Source organism: Canis lupus, chromosome 23, assembly GCF_003254725.2.
Source record: "Canis lupus dingo isolate Sandy chromosome 23, ASM325472v2, whole genome shotgun sequence".
In the NCBI taxonomy this organism is placed as follows: domain Eukaryota; kingdom Metazoa; phylum Chordata; class Mammalia; order Carnivora; family Canidae; genus Canis; species Canis lupus.
The window spans coordinates 45,106,381-45,121,739 of NC_064265.1; the positions used below are offsets into that span (position 1 = coordinate 45,106,381).

Below are 15,359 nucleotides of genomic sequence, written 5' to 3' on the forward strand. Positions count from 1 at the left end.
ACCTGGTGGAATGTGAAGTATGGTAAAGCTTCAATAAATACATTACGCTAAATCTTACCTAATAAATAAATGAGCCCTTTTACATACTACTCCCTTTCATCCATAAGGAAAATTAAAATTAAATTAAACAAACAAAACAAAATATATTTTCTAGAAAGTAGTAGTCATAGAATATATATGCTGTGAGCCTGTTCCTCACATTTTGGGGGCCCACCTAGAAAATAAATGGAGACTCGCATACAAAATATTTTGAAGTTTCAAAGGCAGTCTAACAAACTATTCAATTAAATATACTCTTTTTGTCTTGAAAAAGATAGCTTCATAACCATCTGGAAACTAGGATTAAATTTAGAATTCTCATTGGTAGTGTAGGGGTATTCAATCTTAGACCCTAGCTCTTGGTCCCTGGCCCCTGGCCTGTAGTCTACTCCTCCTTCTGCCCCAGTTCTACACTGTGAAGTAACACCCACATGCACTCACTCACTCACATTTATGTGAACATCCAGCCACCTGAGATAGCTGCCCCTCGATTCCATAGTGATGCAGCCCACTCCCTTAGGCCATAAGGCCCTGGAGGGGGCTGAGTTCTTTGGGATGAGGAATTCCCGGTACCATGTAACTGGAATCCCTTGGGCTCACAGCCATTCAACGTTATGTTGGAAATGGAAAAGTATGCATGGCATATTAAATTTTAAAAGCAGAGTTTGGAAGTTTTAAGACATATGTATGATAATCTATTTTTATGAATACGCATGCATAAAGGTACATAGAAAAAAATCTAAAAAATTATACATCGAATTTATTATGATTGTTATTATCTCCAGGTGGTGGGATCAGGTGTGATTTTTTTTTTTTACTTACCTATATTTTATATGTTTCCACTACGAACATGAATTATATTATTTTTAAATAAAATTTTAATCAAAAACATTTTTTAAAGTACTTATACTGGGATAATTTCTACATGGTTTAAGTGAAACATGATATTTCTTAAAAAACCTCAGAAATTTAGTACTTCCTATCCAGGAATAGTAGAGGATTTATAAAATATACCAGAGAACTTACTGGCTAGTGAGGAAAATGCATGAAGCTATTGAGACCCCCATATTTACAGACATGCGCTCATGAAGCTATGAATGTATACATTTATACTGAGTCATATAAAAATACTCAAAGTATACAGTGCATATGTGTTCATCCCAGTGCCTGGAATTTTGTGGACAGAGAAGTGCTCTGTTCTCCACAGAGCCTGTCACTAGCTCACTGTCTGAATGTGGGCAAACCACTGTGGGCTCAGAATGGTAGAGTCAGGATATAAAACTAGTCATTAGCAAGATGGTCACAGACTCTCACAAATGACCATCTCTCTCTATTACTAACGTGGAACGGAAGGATATTATTTGTTAATATTCCAGGTAATTTTAAGAATTGTGTGTGGGGGTGGGAACACATACATATGCAAATTGCTGATGGAGCTTGGATGCTTATATGCGTAGCATTTCAATAACCTTGGATGTTGTTGGGTTTTTTCCACTGAGAGTAACCTTCTGCCTAGAGATGGAATCAGAATAATCATCATATAAATTTTCAACAATCTCAGTGAATAATAAATTGACCCAAATATTCCCAGTGTTCAAGTTATAAATTAATTCTGAACTAAGCTTCTCTGAACTCATTTTTAAGAGTTAGTTTTAAATTAGCATTTCCTGCCATTTGTAATAAATAAGTGTTACATACAAATAAGAATATGACAACATTTCTGTTTTCGGGGGATTCTATTTAGACCATAAATATTCACTCCAGGATAACTGTCTGGGAGTGAAAAAAATTCCATTCCCAAAAGAACTGCTTATTTTCACCATATTCTGAAAAATTGATCTGTTTGAAAACAAGAATGTATTATACATTCTGAAGGTTTATGCATTCTGTTATCAACTTTGTTTCTCACAATACTAAAATAGAAATATAATTGCCTTCATAAGCTACACAAACAGCAAGTGAGAAATCAAAGAAACGTTCCATGGTGAAAGAGAATTAAAAATACTGAACACATTGCCATAACATGCCACATTCACACTCAAACTTCTTGTATTTATTCATTTTATTTACTTGTCTAGGTAGTTCTCTACTGATTTTAAGGATGCATTTCAAAAGCTGAGCATTCTGACAATAGAACACATATATCCTTAGGATCAATATTGAATTTGGTAGTTGAGTTTACCAGATAGCCTCAGAAGCCTATACCTACCCCATAGCAGAATGGGCTAGCCTTGGAAATTCACCACTGAGGACATGCATTCCCAACCATGGCTCAGAAATCATTTAACTACCCTTCCTCCATGCTTTCCTGCACTTTTGGACACAAGAAGGAGGCAACGCAGTGTCTGGGGGAATGCTCTGAGCCTCCAGGGTTAGAGATGGTCTGTCTCTGTTGTTTTTGTTTGTTTGCTTAATTAACTGTGCTTTGTTTTTCTGAGTATAAAAGGAATGTATGCCTGTTGCTATGAAATTAATAATGCAGAAGGTAAAATTTAAGAAGTCAACGTCTCCGGTGATTCTATTCAACAGCCATACTCACTGCTAACAGTTTGGTACATAATCTTCTTATGCTTTTAGTAAGTGTTGGTAACTTGCATTTTAAAAAAGTAATCATATCATATATAGTTTCCTGCCAATAAACACATAAAAAGATGTTCGATACTATTAGCCCTTAGGGAAATGCAAACCAAAATCACAGTGAAATACCATTTCACACCCACTAGAACAGCTATCTTCAGAAAGACAGATAATAAATAACAGGTACTCGTGAGGGTGCAGAGAAGTTAGGACCCTTATACACAACTGATTGGAATGGAAAGTGGTAGCCTGGCAGTTCCTCAAAAGGTTGAGATACAGTTGCCATGTGATCTAGAAATTCCATGTCTAAATTATACCCAAGAGAAATGAAAACCTATGTCCACACAAAACTTGTACACACATGTTCATAGCAGCATTTTCATGATAGCCAAAAGGTGGGAACAGCTCAAATGTCCATCAATTGATAAATGGATGAGTAAAATGTGGTATACACCCATGTAACGGAATCTCATTTGGAAATAAGAAGAAATGAAGAATTAATGTATGCTACAACATGAATTGCTATTTTAAAATCACCCTAGGGGCACCTGGTTGGCTCAGACAAGAGAGCACGGGACTCTTTGGGGTTGTAGGTTCAAGCCCCACATTGGGCGTAGAGGTAATTTAAAAATAAAATCCTTAAAAAGAAAAAAGAATCACTCTAAGAAGCCAAATACAAAAGGCTTCATATTGTGATTACATTTATATGATACATCCAGAATAGGCAAATCCATGTAGAAAGAAAATAGAGTCTGTGATTACTAGGGCTGGGAAGAGGAGGAGGAATGATGAGAGAAAAGTTAAGTCCAGACAGTTTTCTTTCAGGGTGATGAAAACGATCTAGAAATTAGCAGCAATTTATAACTCTGTGAACCATACTAGAAACCATCCAATTGTGCACTTTATTTTTTTTAATATATTTTTAAAGATTTTATTTATTTATTCATGAGAGAGAGAGAGAGGCAGAGACACAGGCAGAGGGAGAAGCAGGCACCATGCAGGGAGCCCGATGTGGGACTCGATTCCGGGTCTCCAGGATCACACCCGGGGCTGAAGGCAGTTGCTAAACCGCTGAGCCACCCAGGCTGCCCCAATTGTGCACTTTAAAAGAATGAATTTTATGCTATGTGAATTATGTATCAAAAAAGTGTTATTAAAATATATATATACTAGCTGTGTAACCTTCAACAGGTTGTTTAACCTGAGTCTTAATTTCTTTTTTCTATAGGGTACTGTGTGGTTCTACTAATATGTATATCTGATATATATTTAATACTGATATATAATCACTATCATATATATAACCATTGATATATATGTATGTACATATACATCATCACCAAAAATAATAAATATATTTATATCTTTATAATAATTTTAGATACCTTATATATATTTATATATAATACTGTACCTGGCACAGGACAAATTTTCTGATAATGATAGCTATGGTGCTAAATTCTTTATGCTACAGCAAACTTCCTGTGATTTGGGGGGGATATTAATTTTACAGCCTAATATTTTTCAAGATAGTTTGAGAGAATAACTGGAGCAGATAAACAGGATTCTTAAGTATCAATAATAATGATCTTCATCAGTTTTAGTTGTTACAGAGCAAACCTCCTTTTTAATGTCTTTTCTCAATTTAAAATAACTAGTCATTCTCCTCCATATAATTTCCTCATCTTATATCCTAGTTATTTTTTTTTATATCCTAATTATTAAGCTCCTCTTCCATTTAGCTCTCTTCTTGATGAATAAGCCCAGATTTGTAACACTTACCTGACTGGTGATTTTACATTTACCTGCTTGGTTTCATTAATTTGTGTACTAAACCATTCTAAGAAGGCAGGGCCCGTGCCTGTTTTTGTTGAACCCTGAATCAGTGCTAGCCCAGGGCCAGACACATAGTTAGAGTTCAAGAAATAGTTGTTGAATGAATGAGTGAATGAATGGATAGATAGATAGATAGATATTATATCTTCTTAGTGAATGGTCTTCCTGTAAATGGGTGGTTCTCAGTGAGGGATGGGGTGTGGAAAGAAGGCAGACTGTCATACAGGATACAGGGTGTCATATATGAATCACCTGGGGTGATTTTTTTTTTAAGTTACCTGACACCTTCTCCCCACGGTGTAACTACCAGATCTTACAGTGTGCTGTCTGGGGCAGGAAGGTCTACTTCACCCAAAACACACCCCCTACAACCAGTCACTAGTGACAAAAATTTCACCAAAGGACACAAAACCTTCCATTCATAATCAGAGATAAAGATTAGGGTTCAAATACCTTCCACCAGTGTGATACCACTGACTAGACCAAGTGTCAACAAAGCTGACCTTTAGACCTGCCTTGACTTTGGATATGGGTATGGCAGGAAGGAAGGGGGATAAATACACGGGCTGCTGATGATCCGAAGAAGGTGTTGGAGAAGTGAAGCAAAAGCAGAGACACAGATGGGATAAGATGTTGAAGGCTTCATCTTCTTCCTAAACTTGCTAGTGTCAAGCCTACCTTCCCTAGGGCCCATTTGCTTTCTGCTCTCAGGGTAAGAAGCTCATGAAGCATACTGCCCGGGTTTAAGACCTGCCTTGGCAGTCACCATCTATCACTGGTCCACCCAGTGATGTTTTCCCATATGAGCTGGGAGGAGAGCTTCTTGTCTACTGTGTGCTTCCTTCATTCTTATTTCCCAACATATGTTAATTTTTTTAACCAGAACCCTAACTGCTAATTCATGTTCACCTTTGATCCCGTCTGTTCCCAAGAGCCTTGACTGTATGCAAATCCTATTTTTAACTTTTTAAAAAATATTTAATTTATTTATTTGGGAGACAGGGCACTAGAGAGACAGAGCAAGCACCAGTTGGGGGCAGAGGGAGAGGGAGAGGGCTCTACCGGGAGCCTGACAAGGGGCTCAATCCCATGACCAGGGATCATGACCTGAGCTGAACCGACCGAGCCACCCAGACTCCCCTATTCTTAACTTTTTAAACTATATAATATAACATACACAGTGCATAGAATATAAATGAATAGTTTAATGAATTATCATAAAGTCAATATTTATGTGACTAAAACACAGTTTATATTTACATTGCATGTGTATATATTATACATATATAAAATATTACAATAATTTTATTGCATTTCAGTTAAACCACAATAGGAAGAATTTTTAAAGGAAAAACAAATAGAAATGATATATTATAAATACCTCCAAAAGACCCTACCCATGGCCCCTGTCCAACCACAATTCCTACAACCCTCCCTAAAAGAACCATTATTCTCACTTTTATGGCATTCACTTTTCTTGCTTTTCTTTTCTCTCTCTTTTTTTTTTAAGATGTATTTATTTATTTGTGAGAAAGTGAGAGTGGGGGGCAGGAGGAGGATTAGAGGAAGAGAGAGAATCCTAAGGAGACTCTGCATTGAATGCAGAGCCTGATGGGACTCAGCCTCAGACAGAGACCCTGAGATCACAACCTGAGCTGAAACCAAGAGTCCGATGCCTAACCAACTACATCACCCAGGCGCCCCTTTTCTTGCTTTCCTTAATGGATTTATCACCTAAGTATGCCTCTCTAAAAAAAACCAAAACTTTAATTTTGTCAGTTTTTAAACTTTCCACAAATGGAATCATACAACATATATTTCTTCATGCTGGATTTCTTCCTCTCAACATCGTTCTTAAGATTTATCCACATTATTGCTTGTAGCTGCAATATTTTATTACATACAGTATTTATATACTTTTATTTATATACAGTATTCTAGTGAATGAATGTCCCACAATTTGTTTACACATTCTCCCGTTGATGGATACTTGGGTTGTTTCCAGTTTCGGGATATTATGAGTAATAATGCTGTGAACATTTCATGTACGTGTCTCCTGACATACAAATGCACCTATTTCTGTTGTGTGTGTGTGTGTGTGTGTGTGTGTGTGTGTGTGTGTGTGTCTCAGAGTAGGATTCTGATAACTTACCTGGTGGTATGTGTATCTTCACCTTTATTAGATAATGTCAAACTGCTTTCTGAAATGACCACCAATTTACAATCTGACCAGCAGTGTTTGAGAATTCTTTATACCTGGTACTATCAGACTTTTAGCTTATCCGGGAAGAAGCAGGATCTCATTACCATTTTAATATGCATGCCTACTCCCCCCTCTTTGGGGTACATTTTCTTTCCTACTGTTTGCTCTTCCTTAACATTTTCCTCATGATTTAATTTCTACTTACCAGCACGAATTCATTACCTATTGCCGTGGAGCAAATTATACCAAAAATTAGTGGCTTCAAACAACAAATACATATTACCTTTCACACTCATCAGTGTAGGTCAGGAATCCAGGAGTGCCTTAGCTGGGTGGTTCAGGCTCAGGATTTCTTACGAGGATGCAGTCAAGGTATTTGCCAGGGCTGCAGTCTGAAGGCTTCCCTGGGGCCAGAGGATTCACTTCTATGGTAGCTCACTCAGACACCTTACAAGTTAATGCAGCCACCATAGAGTGCTCAAGTGTCTTCATGCATGGCGGCCAACTTCTACGTGCGGGGGATCTAAGAGAGGAGCAAAGAGGCAATCACAATGCCCTTTCCGACCTGGTCTTTGAAGTCACTTCTGACATTCTGTTCCTTACAAGAGAGGCACTAAATGTAGACAATAAAGGAGAGGAGAATTAGGCTTTGTGTCTTGAAAAATGGAGCATCAAAGAACTTGTGTACATGTTTTAAAATGACCACACAACACAATTCAAAATCTCTTGACTGTCACCATCTGGCAAGCACCAAAGTAATCATTCTTTCAGGCATTAATGGGCATTAAAATTCTTGGGCAAAAGTTTGATTTAAAAAAACAAAACAGGGGGAATCCCTGGGTGGCTCTGTGGTTTAGCACCTGCCTTTGGCCCAGGGCATGATCCTGGAGTCTTGGGATCGAGTCCCACGTCAGGCTCCCTGCATGGAGCCGACTTCTCCCTCTGCCTGTGTCTCTGCCTCTCTCTCTCTCTCTCTCTCTCTCTCCCTGTGTGTGTGTGTCTCTCATGAATAAATAAAATCTTTAAAAAAAGAAAACAGAAAACATGCATAGTCTCAAAGTATCTTCTTACAAGATATTTACTAATTACAAAGGGAATCATAATGACTTTACATGGAAAAACTTAGCAAACGTGACCTTGACCAAATTATCAAAATTAACATCACAATGAGACATATCAGGTGACTTCCAATATGATGCACTGAGGACACGTAACATCATTTCTGTGGTATTCTTGCCAAAAAATGCATAACTTAAATTTAATCATGGGTAAATATCAGATAAGCTAAATCCAAGTTGACGAACATTCTACAAAATAACTGGGTAGTACTCTTCAGTAGTATCAAGGTCATGAAAGACAAAGACGGGTTGAGAAGTTGTTCCAGATTAAAAGAGATTAAGGAGACTAAGGAGATATAAAAACAAAATGTGATCTTGGACCAGAAAAAAGCATATTAATCAGAAATTGGTAAAATTTGAATTAAGTATAGTAGGCTAGTTTAAAGTGCTATGTTGATGTCCTCATTTTCATAATTGTACTGTGGTTATATAAGATGTTAACATTTGAGGAATCTGGGTGAACAGTATATAGGAATTCCTTGTTCTAGTTTTGTAAACCTTTAGTAAATCAATGAAAACAAAAAATAAAAATTATTGTAAAAATATGTATCTTAATTAAAGGATCAATAAAAAGATATGAGTGATATAGTCACATCAGAAGCTCACTAGTCTCAGGGACACCTGGGTGGCTCAGTGGTTGAGCATCTACCTTCAACTCCGGTCGTTATCTCGGGGTCCCTGGGATCGAGTCCCACATCAGGCTTCCCATGGGGAACCTGCTTCTCCCTCTGCCTATGTCTCTGCCTCTCTCTGTGTGTTTCTCAGGAATAAATAAATAAAATCTTAGAGAAAAAAAAATAAGTTCACTAGTCTCTAATAGGAGTAGCTGCTGAGAAGAACTGCAACAGTTTTCTGTATGATTTCCATTTCTTCCTGCTTCAAGTCCTAGTGACTAGGCCTTTCTGGTGATATCTGCAATAGCAGTTCATCTAAAACAGCTAGACGGTATATGGTCATGTCAATCTCCTACTTAAACCCTATCAAGGGCTTCTCATATCTTAAAAGAAATCCATCTTTCCTAGCAAGGCATCCTCACAGGAATCCTTGGCCATAGCTAAGAGAACACATTCTCAGAAGATATGCAATGGTTTCTCACTTCTGGATCTTTGCATTTGCTATTCCCTCTTCTTCACTGGGAAAGTTCTGATTTTTCTTGGAGATTAGCTTCCAAATATCTGTTTTTCTGTCTTTTTAGGGACCCTTTTCTCTCCAAATGCAGTTAATTGTTATCTCCTGCCTCTATGGCATTTTGTAAGGGATCTCCCTTGTAGGATCTGTTGTACTCTGTTGTACATAGGTGCTTGTATATCTGTTGTTGTTGCTTTTCTGGGTACTGTTAGCTTCTAGAGAGTCAAATCAAGCTCTGTTCATTCTCAGCATCGTCATAGTAACAAACCAATGGTAGACATATTATTTATTGCAATGTGAAAAAAACAAAATTAAAGCCACTTAAAGCAATAAATATGTAAGTCCAAGAGCAGTGTAGAAGGATGGATTCTGTCTCAGGTTCTCCTAAGGCCCAAATCAAGGTGTTAGGCAGGGCGGCAATCATCCAAAGACTTGACTAGGGCTGTTGGATCTGCTTCGGGGATGGCTTATTCACATAACTCTTGACAAAAGGCCTCAGTTCTTGTCCATCTGTTGACAGAAGGCCTCAGTTTCACCGCATGGGACTCTTCATAGGTCACTGACTGTCCTCATGACATGGCAGCTGGCTTCTTCCAGAACAAGTGATCCAAGAGAGAAAGGAAGGCAGAAGCCACAATTTTTTTTCAATAAACTATCTCAGAAGTTACATATCAGCACACAAAGCTACCCTGGTAAGGTGGAAGAGCACCATACAGAGCACGCATACCAGGAGGCAGGAATCATTGGGAGCCATCTTAGGGGTTGAAAAACATAGTAGGCACTTATTCAATGTCTAAATGGATGAATGAATGAATGAATGAATGAATGAACCACCTCTGGACCATATCCCAAAGCACTTACTGATTAAACAACCAAAACGAACTTACGTATCTTAAGGCAGTCTCAACTATAATAGTCTCCCAAGACACTGACCAGGACCACAAAAAGCACTTGAGAGAGGTTCCCAATGCATTATTCACCCACTCTCCTAATTGAAGGATCTTATTATCATTTTTCAGGAATATGGACTCAGATCAGGAAAGGCAGAGCGATTGACCTGAGGTCACTACAAAGGTCAGATGACCCAATAGTAGACTCCCTGTCCACTGAAGAGTTTTAGATGAGCACACCTTCTGGATGGTGTTGAGCTGTTTAGAATGCTGAGTCTTGGGATCCCTGGGTGGCTCAGTAGTTGAGAGACTCCCTTTGGCTCAGGGCGTGACCCTGGGGTCCCGGGATCGAGTCCCACACTGGGCTCCCTGCATGGAGCCTGCTTCTCCCTCTGCCTGTGTCTCTGCCTCTCTTTCTGTGTCTCTCATGAATAAATAAATAAAATCTTTAATAAAAAAAAAAAAAGAATGCTGAGTCTTCTCCTATTTTCATTAAAGAGAGATTCATATGTGCAAGGGATGGCCAGCTCACAGACATCAAAATGTTAAGATTTTCCCTTTCCTAATTTTGGTATGAGACACACTTTTCCATTACGTCCTAATCTTTGGTATAAAAGCAGAACAAATAACTGGCCATTTCTGCAAATTTTTATTGAAGATTCTCATATTACTTACTAGCTGTGTACTTCTGAGAAGGATTCACAGCCTTATACCTTCATGTTGTCTTTCTGTATGACTAGTTCCCTGTATGGACTGTCCTTCCCTTCACTTTTATATCAACCTATTCTAATTCTACTAGTTCTTCTAGTTCCAGCCAAGAATCTGCTCCTACAAGAAGTTTCCCTGATCATTCCCTCCAGGGAGTTCACTTCCTAATTGGACCAACCCTATCCTACAATGTGTTTCACTCTTAGCCTTTGAGTCTGTTCTTTAAGCATTTAGGTATATGCAGGATGTGTCATACATATTTTAATCTCTACTTCCCCAAAATAAAATATTCTTTTTTTCCATAATAAATAGTCTTTAAATGAACAAATAGATACATTGGATATCCTTTACTAGAATAACATTTAAGAAGAACTCTTTACTTTTGAAAACTTGAAGGTAAATACTTTTGCAATACTCAAACTCCTTTTCAATCTTTTGTTTGTTTTTTAGTTTCTGTTGGCTTTTTGTTGTGATTTCAGGTTTTTTAAATTATTACACCCTTGAAGGCAGGACATTGATACTGTAAAAGTAATGGGTTACACATGTGCCTTGTTGATGCCTTTCCCCTTTAACAAAATTAAGTTTGCTGATCACATTCATTTCTAAAGCCTTCTGAAAATGTGTGTCATGCTTATGGGTGGCCACATTCCACAGAACTGAATATGTGCTACGAAAGGAGAGGAGGCTTGGGGGTGGGGAGGAAACCCTTACAAGGCAAGAGAACTGAGCATGTGCGAGTTTCTGTACTAACCAAAGGAGGGCAGGGAAGTGCAGTTTTGGAAATATCAAGAAGGCAAACAGAAAAGGAATTTAAGGGAGAGAGGGGAGTCTGACCACATTCAGGAGATCACCCAGGATCCACAAATGGAGAGAGTGCATCAAAGAAGGAAGCCTCTTCATCAGAGCACTGCTGACTCTCAGGACCTTTCTGGCATCTCTTTAGCAGGTTCCATCCTTTGGGGATGCCCAGACCAAGATACTATTCCTCACACTCAGTGACTCCTGAGATCCCAGCCCTTTACCTGACATACTATTGGTCGCCCTGCATCAGAATTGCAGTGTGGGAGGGTGGAGTCCAATGGAAGACTTCTGGCTCTGCTTGCTACCTAGAAGCTGGCAGGTTACCTAATGGCCTGTAGCCTCAGTTTTCTCATCTATAAATTGGGGTTAATAATTCCTATAGTGCAGATATTTTTGTGGATCACAGGTATCACAGGATTATTATAAAGATTACATATCAGTAGATGATAAATAGTAACTATGAAAAGCAGTCTTGTCTTGCATGGTGGTTAAAAGCATGGAGTCTGGATCTGGATTGTCTGGGTTTGAATCCTTTTTTAATTACCTACTCTCTGTATAACTTACTTTCTGTGATTCACTTTCCGAATCTATCAATGGGGATAATAGTGCAGCCAGTATCTCACAGAGCTGATGAGAGGATACAATGGTTACAGTACAGTGCCTGTCACATGAAAGGTATTCAGTAGGTGGAAGTAGTAGTAGTAGCAGCCGCAGCAGCAGCAGCAGCAGCAGCAGCAGCAGTAGTAGTTGTTGTTGTTGTTTTGATTTAAAAAGATGTAGTGGAGGGCAAAGGTTAAGACTGTGTGCTCTAGTGCTGAACTAGCTGGCTTCCGATCCTTGTTCTACTCTTTACCAGTTGTATGATCCCAGAGTCTCCATTCTCTCATCTGTAAATTGGGGATAATAGTATCTTCTTCATAAAGATGAAATAAATTCATATGTATGAAGCTGATGCACAGTAAACAATAAATATTAGTCATTAGTCCTATAAATTCCAATCACCCATAGCTCCAGTTTTTGTGCATTTCTGTGGGTTGTGGTAAAGCTTGACATTTTGTACAATTAAATAAACTTAAAGTTTATGTATTCTGTGGTAATTAACCTGAACTACCAGTTCCCTTGGAAATAAGCCAGGTTTTTAACCATAAAAGGTTTTCAACTGGGTCCCAGCTGACCATCTTTTCAGGGTCTATGTGTATAGCAGATGGTGAGCTGCATTTTCAAAACTGTTCTCTCCAAAGAGAAGACTGTAAAGTTCTCAGAAAAATGAAATGCCCTCATTACAAGAGAGTGCCATTGTCTCTGCTCCCTCACCCCATACCTTAATGACTGGCATCGTGAAGTCCCACATAAAGGGAAGAGACCTCATCATTAGGCGTGTTGGCGAATCTACAGACTGTGATTTTCAATGACACACCAAAAGCCAGCCACTTCAACCCGCATTTTTACTTTGCTCTCCGGCTGCACTGCAGTCACAGTACAAGTCATTCGCTCAGATGCCGGAAAGGCTGACACTCCAGGAAACTTTTTTTTCATTTCTTCAGCCAATGATCTTGCAGCCCAGTGATGTCACCCAACAATTATGCAATATGACTTAACTGTTGGATAGGTGACAGGAATTCCACTGACACCAAGATCACAATGAAACTGCTTAGCTGCTAAATTAGTCATATTGTACGTTACCGATAAGTCACTTTTAAACTGATTAACTGCCAGTTCAAATAGCACTATTGTCTAGTTAGGGAAGTCGGGGCCCCATCACTCATAGTTTAAATGATTACATCCAGTGACTCTAGCATCTGAATCATGCAAATGAAGTGGTTATCGAACTTCATAACAGCACAGGCCACTTGAAAAGGGACACAGTGTGAAAAGGAAACACTTTCTATCTTCCATTTTTAAGGGAAAATTTGTACAATATTTTCTGGACTGTAGCCTCCAATTAGTCATTCCAACCGCTTGATGATTTTCCAAATCCAAATAGCATGAGAATAGGATCCTGTTTCTCAGCGAAGACAGGGATTATTTAGCATTGTTTTTTTCTTTCTTCCACAAGTTGGCCTCTGTCCTACAATTCAACTACACTGTGAAAGGGGACTTTTTACTGACCGCAAACCACGAGGTGGATATCACTTATTCCATAATATCCATTGTTAAAATAATGCTTAAAGGTTCCCATTTAAAAAGTATTACATGTGTGTTTGAAAAAATTTAGGAAATACTGAAAAGTACAAAAAGGAAGGAAAGCCCCCCACAATCTGATCCTTCTCCCAAAAAATCATAACTAAAACTTTGTCAATTTCTCCCACTCTCAATAAAGAATGAATATAGCAGCCTAGCAAACTTTTGTCAGGGAGCGTGGTGGATGCTGGGCATAGAAAGATAAATAAGATTCCAACTGTCTCCCTTAAGAAGCGCACAGCTTAATGTAAGGGGGTATTTGAACACAAAAGAGGCATTTAGTACAGGCTGGAGAGAACAGAATGTGGAGTGGAGGAGATGGAAGGGATTATCGGAGCAGATTAGAGAAATCCTAGAGCAGGGCTACTCAAAGTGTGGTCCGCAAGGTGACACCAGATCTTACAAGCTACCTACAGAAACAGAAAGAAAGTATTTAAAACTTCTGGAACATTTTGACAGGGTGATTGTCTTTTGCATCTAAAAATAACTTTTTAAATTGGACTGGTGTTTTGTACGTCTTTTTTTAATTTAACTTCTGTTGTATTTATTTTTATTGTATTTTCAAAAAAAGCAGTCTACAACGGATTCAAAATTAAAAATGAAAAGCTCCCCTGTCACTATAAAAAACCACTGTCTTCAGGGACACAATAGCTTAGCTAAGTGTAGGGTAACCAACCGTCCTGGTTTGCACTAAACCTGGCAAAGTCCCAGGTTTAACCAGATGAGTTGGCCACCCTACAAGTGTTTTAATTCCAAGAAAAAGTTAACTCCATGGGAGGATAGATCAGACGAAGGGGAAACAATCCTCAAAGAAACAAAAGAAGAAAATTTCTCTGAGCTGAAGAGAGATTTTACTCTTCAGGTCAAGAATTCACCAACAGCAAGATAGGATCATTGAAAAGGGAGTCACAGTCAGCTACATCCTGATGCACTTTGTAAATTTCAAGGATCAAGAGGAGAAAAATCGCATGAGATGACACACACAGCAAAATAAAATGAACAAAATAAATTAGTAAGATGGTAAAGCACAATATTTATAATATTACGTTCCTTTAACATAAAGATATTTGCTTCAGCTTCCTAAGAGAGAAAATAATGTCCTTTATATACAAATATAATAATGAGGATAATAAACTGGAGATAGAAAACCATGCTATGAAAAAGGAAATGCCAACATGGTTACGCCTTTAACATAATTTATATGATTTGGCATGAAATTTGGCTCTATGCTTCCTGGTTGGTGATGAAAAGGTTAGGACTCACAGTCATTAAAACTGCCATAACTATGATGAAGGAAGAATTATATATCAGACTCTCAGTCAGACATTATTTCCTGGCACTGAAATGTAAAACAAATTCTCTGAAGGAGTTTAGTAGTAGGGATCATCAAGTGGTATGATAGACACTGTCCTCAATAGCATTTCTATAGCAAACATAGGAACATATTTCACATATGTTTCTTATAAGGATCCTCATTACTGTCAGTACAGGGTTTCAAGATAGAAATATATGCGACAGGGGGCAGCCCAGGTGGCTCAGTAGTTTAGCGCCACCTTCAAGCCAGGGTTTGATCCTGGAGACCCGGGATCGAGTCCAATGTCGGGCTCCCTGCATGGAGCCTGCTTCTCCCTCTGTCTGTGTCTCTGCCTCTCTCTCAGTGTGTCTCTCATGAATAAATAAATAAAATTTTTTTAAAAAGAAATATATGTGATAGTCCAAACACCTTATTTGATCCAAGGATAGAACTCAGAATACCCTAGAGAAGATGAATAATATGTCCCTTAGTGGTCTCCAAATATTTTTTCTTTCAGCCAGACTGATGTGATAACATAATTTAAGGTCTTATACTATCAAAAAAGAAGTTACTCTGGTGATTTT

General features: G+C 38.4%; 1 long non-coding RNA gene across 3 annotated transcripts in view; it reads right to left on the reverse strand.

The window, feature by feature from the left end:
- The window catches only part of LOC112652545 (uncharacterized), a 62,085-nt gene extending 49,162 nt beyond the window's left edge, over positions 1 to 12,923 (reverse strand). Inside the window, exons 1-2 of one of the 3 annotated variants that reach the window (XR_007405110.1) lie at positions 12,622 to 12,923; positions 6,939 to 7,178 (exon numbers count right to left, since the gene is read on the reverse strand). This is a non-coding gene — a long non-coding RNA (uncharacterized LOC112652545). The remainder of the gene's footprint in view (positions 1 to 6,938; positions 7,179 to 12,621) is intronic. The other 2 variants (XR_007405111.1, XR_003131545.3) reach the window with 2 other exon arrangements.
- Positions 12,924 to 15,359: the final 2,436 nt, after the last annotated feature.